Source organism: Eurypyga helias, unplaced genomic scaffold (genome assembly GCF_000690775.1).
Source record: "Eurypyga helias isolate BGI_N326 unplaced genomic scaffold, ASM69077v1 scaffold17738, whole genome shotgun sequence".
In the NCBI taxonomy this organism is placed as follows: Eukaryota; Metazoa; Chordata; class Aves; order Eurypygiformes; family Eurypygidae; genus Eurypyga; species Eurypyga helias.
Window position 1 is genome coordinate 21,610 of NW_010269086.1, and position 5,565 is coordinate 27,174.

The window sequence follows — 5,565 nt, forward strand, 5'->3', positions numbered from 1 at the left end:
TCCGTATCTACCTTTGCATCTCTCATTGAGAGCGTAACTGCTTTTCATTGCCACCATACCTCTGCGCACAGGGTAAGCAGAGCATTTCTGGGGCATCAAGCTTAGAGAAGCCATCAGCCCACAGCCCGAAATAAACAGTGACAGTCCCCAGAGAGCTGCAAAAGGCACAGAGCGAGTCTTTGCAGCACGGTACAGGAATAAAGCTTCACTACCTCACTCAAGTTAGCTTCTACTGTTGGTTTACGTACTCCAAGCAATTAATGAAAAGCTAGGAAGTTACTATCAATAAAAGTGAATGCTCGGCATACGTTACACTGAGTGTTCCCTCATCAGGGAGGACAGAGGTATAATGAAGCAACATGGCCATATCTGCCATATACGGATGCAACAAGGGGGGGTGGGGGAGCGTGTGGGGGGTGTACTCTTTTAAAACAGATAATGGCAAGTTTCACAGTAAAAAAGGAACGTTTTTCTGCATGCTCCTGCATTTACCATCTTCGGAAGTATGGGCAAGCTGCCTGGCCTCTCTTTCCAGCAGGCAGGCCAGACCTCAGTGCAGAAGGTTCAGTAAACAGCTGCTATTTAAGTGCAGCAAATCTCACTTAGGAATGGCATTCCTTTCATCCCATTTGAAGTCCTTATTTTCCTTCTTATTCTTTACTAAAAAAACTTCATGACAGCCATTACATTAAGACTCGAATCTGTTGAATGATTGTGCCCAATCAAACATATAAAGTGCAATAAAATAGAGCTCAAAGCTCAAGATAGTAACATATCCTGAAAACATGTCAGATCATGACAGCAGCTCTGTTGCAACAGCACAGTCAACACAAGGTGACCAGGACCCTAGCCAAAAACCTCCTTGCTGATTGCTGGCAAAAGAATTGATTTTTCCTAAGCATTAAATAATAATTAAACATAATTATTAATACAAAAATATTAAACATACTTCCAGGAGCAGAACACATGGATCATGCTATGAAGTACGTTTTTAAGTGAAGATACCAATCCCTCTGAAACTTACCTTGTCATCAAGATAGTCTTTCTTAATTTTTGCTTGAAATTCCTTTTGCTATCACCAGCCCTGAATCACGTCAGGTTTATATGTTCCCCTGCATAGAAACCTCCTTAGTGTTGTCCCGATACAGGTATTATAATTTATAATTTCCAAGCTGCTATTCCTTCATTGCCTGTGCCAAGGTGCAATAAAATGCCACCAAGCAATGAGAAAAAAACGGTGCTGTTAAGCTTATTGCTTAAAATGGGGATAAAAGGGAATAAATACAGTAATTGTTGGAAGGCATTGCAGGATCTCTAGGGAAGAGAAAGGAGCAAGCAGGATAGCTTGTCCCAAATGTCCTAGGGAAGAGGAACCCACAAGGGGCAATTACAGTACTTCCATATATAGAGAAAGACACTTTTAGCTGTCAGCCTTGAATTTATGTGCATCCTTGCATATTACACAAGCTATCCACGGCGCATATAGGTTGCAAGTTTTTCAGATCCAATATAACCTCAGTTGGCATGGCTTCTTTGCAACTGAAGTGCAGGAGATTCATTATTTTCTTCTTTAAAAGAGTTCCATAACACATTTTATTATTACAGATAAAAATGCTGTTTTAACTCCAGAACAATTTCTCGTAACTTCCCTTAACAAAAGGACAACTACTGAATTTCTTTCTATTAGGTTTTCATCATTTACTTCACTGTTCTTTTTTCTGACTTTCTGATAAATTCAAATTGTTGAATCCTGTCATTTTGTAGTAAATAGGAGCTCTGCTAATGCTATGCATTTTTTTTATCTGATTAATAATGAGTGCTATTTTCTCAGAAACCCTGTTACCAAAATTCTTTTAACTTCAAGGCACATACGCTTTACGGCATAATTTCCTAAAGGCAGAACAAACCAGAACAGCCTGACAACTACTTCTGTAGGACTGCGGCAGACCACATATTATCAGGCAGAACTGTGCCCAGCTTGAGTGCTGACCTCAGTGGAAGGGCTGGCCAGAAGTGTTTGATGCAGGGAGTCAGCTGGCTTCTTTGTTAATGCACAGTCTCCTCTTTCTCAGATCTGGTGATACTGCTTTCCTGGAATGCAAACTGGAACCCGTTGAATAGCATGTATGGACTTGAGCAAATAACTGCTCCACGGCTCCCCTCCACAAATGTACTCCCTACTGTATGGACCACAACAGGTTTCAAAGCTATAGACAGCAGATTATACGAAAGGAATGCTCTTCCTCTCAGTCACCCCATTTGGGCCCCCTGCTCCTATCCCTTCTTTAACATGAACTCTTCTCCACGCCAGGGTCAGTGCAAGCTATGTCCCCTCCAGTCCCTACTCCTGACAGACTCCTTTTTTTTTCCCCTGGATTTTGCCCAGTTCCATAATATTTCTAATATTCTAGAAATGTCTGGATACTGCTCTAAAAATCAATTGTGTAAATAGTGAAAGACAGACAAAGGCAACAAGGATGAGCATTACTGAGCATTAACAACCGAGTTTGACCCTAATGGATGCAGCCTGTGCAAACAGTGCTCTCACAGGAGGTAATGAACTTGGCTTCAGCACAATAAGGCCTATTTGAGTACTTGTCCCACAGTGGAGTTCACCTGCCTCTCCCTCACAGCTGTTAAAAAGGGTACTTTCAAACACACCTCTTCCTCCACACCCCAGAGTGGGGTATGTTTTTTTGGGTTTGTTTTTGTTTGTGTGGGTGGTTTTTTTTTTTGTGCAACCCACATTTTTCCAATCTAAAAGAAAGGGCTTTGTTTCCTTCTGATCATGGCATGCAAAAGACAGATTTTGAGGAACAGTAAATACTGGAAATACAGTCATCCTCAAAATTCTTCCTCAAATGGGTGTGCAGTCTTAGAGAAGAAGGGCTTCTTCCATAAACATGCATCAGAAATACACATGTATCGTGAGACCCAAACTCTTCAGTGAAACAGCACTTCTACAGGACTGTAAAGGATAGAGAGCCATCAGAAGTTGTTTCTTTTGTTCTCTGTGGCAACCATATCTCCCTCAAATGTCAAAGCACAAATAGAGACTTATCTTCTTACCACAAACAGACACTGTTACTCCAGTGGAAAAAAATCCTTGTATGTCTAATCTAGAAAGCACTAAATTTGTTTGTGGCAGCTCAGCATGCAAAATGTTGAAAAAGAAAGGTCAAAAAATTGCCCAAGCATCAGAATCCTGGCAAGCTGGCATCACAAAGGCAAATCAGTTTTTGCAGGCAGTTCTTGGTTTCAACTTCCTCAAACCAAAATATAGATCACATCTGCAACCTGTATATCTAGAACTCTGCCAGAAAGTACCAAGCCTTGTTCACACAATGACACTGTTCTGATGCTATACAAACTACTACACATTGTAAATTTTGGTCCAAATATTTACTATTTTTCCACCAATATGAAGTCCCTAGCAATTTTTGTGAACATTTTTAAGCAGGAACTTTAACTGCATGTTCTTCAAGCCAAGACTGCTAACAGAAATTATACTTTTCTATACTTTACCAAATCTCCATTCCATGTATTCATACAAAAATGCTATTCTTACTAGCTACAAGAATTTCCTATAGATTTGCTATATAAAGTACCTTCTAGGTTTCATGCAAAATATTCTTTATACTTTGACAGTAAGACTCATTAGTCTTTGAAACTGTTTAGGCAAAAAAAAGACACATAAGTACATCATCATTCAGAAATCAGTTCTTGAAAATTGAGAGTATTGCATACACTGCAGAAAATTAAGAACATGGTATATAGGCACCCCTATTTAATAACATTTAAAATACCAAAACCCACACAGCTTTTTCCACGCTAACTGAGCAGAGATGAAAAGAGGAAGTTGGCATGAGATTTGTAGCTTTTTCTTGTTTATCTAAAGGCTCCTTGGAGCAGGTTACCTTAGGAAAATGCAACGGAGTCGAAATCCACATTTACGCTGTGTTGGACGCAACACCTAAAGCTTGGCCCCAGGTCCTCTTGGCATCAGAGCAGCAACCAAGAAATGTCCTCTATTTCTTATCTCACATGTCACAGGCTTCACACTCGAGAGGCATTTGGAGATTACCCCTTTCAGAGAGATAGTGTCTGTGAGACAGCTTTCAGCTCAGCTACCGCCCACCCGGACACTCAGCCTTGTGCTGAGCCCGGCATTTCCTCCCTCTTGTGGCAGTCCATCATGTATCTGCTCACTAACATAGGATGTGTTTAACGCTGCTTTGCTAATATTGTTCTAGAAATAGATGCCCCTCAACACAGAATACTGTAGGTTGGAAGGGACTTCTGGTGGGATGTTATCTAGTCCAGCCACCTGATCCCAGCTAAGGTAACTTCAAAGTTACATCAAGTTGATGTCTTCAAGGAAAAAGATTACACCACCTTTCCAGGCCCCTGTTCCAGTGCTTGCTTATTCACATTTTTTCTTTAAAAAAAAATAATATTCAGCTGGAATCTCCCTTGCTGCTATCTGTGATGGCTGCCTCTCATCCTCTTGCTGACTTGCTTTGAGAATTCTCCCCTAGATTTGACCTCAGATACACACCTTACTGCTGACCTCATTTTGCCACCTTGACTACACTAAGCCAGCAAGTATCTACCCCTTGTTACTCTACTTGCCAGAGTTTAATCAGGACTTACAGTGCCATTGTGTGGTATTTGTAAAGGCAAAAATGTTCACAAGTTACAGGTGACCTTTATAAGATACCTATTTCTCTGAACCTACTGGGACTTTTCACTCCCTTTGTGGGAGCGGACAGTTTGGAAACAAAGGAATACGTCCAAAACCACAATCCTGCAGTTTCACAAGAAGTGAGGTTTACTTATCATCATTTTTATTTTACTTCGTACGTTGTACACAAAGCCAAAGAGCATCATGATGGATTTTATGGTTCCATTGCAGAGAAATAACAAGTCTCACCATCAAAACTCCCACAGAGCTGTTGCGCAAATCATGTCTTAACTGGAATACATCTGTATGCATCTGGATACATCTGTCATCAGTCCTCAAGTGCTCAGTAACTGGAAAACTTATACAGAAACCATCACTTGGAATTCTGCTGCACATTGCTGTCTTGGTGAACTTCACTTATAAACATTTTTCATTAACTCAAGTGGACAAAAGAACCCTAAACAACATGAATTTAGTATGAAAAGACAAATATTTTCTTTAGAAAATATCCTCTACCTAATTTGAAGCTTCATCCAGGCCAGGTCCATTCCTATGACAGGAAACTACCTCCCAATTTTAATTTAAAGCAGCAAATAACAGGCTCAGATTCATTTCCCCACTTGCAGTCTAAATCTAGCTCATGATTCCTTGTTAATTTTCAACTTTTCAGATTCTCATCCTCTTCTTTCAAAGTGAGTAATATCATAACCATCACCACTTCCAAATTATTTTCTATTTTCTCAATTTTCTCTCCTTGCAAAATCAAGATTCATCTCTATTCTGATTTCCACCTTAAACGCTGTGTTTCCACATGCCTCCAGGAAAACTAAGCTTACCAACTCCATGTTCAAGAACGATTTTTGCTGAGTCACTAAGCTCTG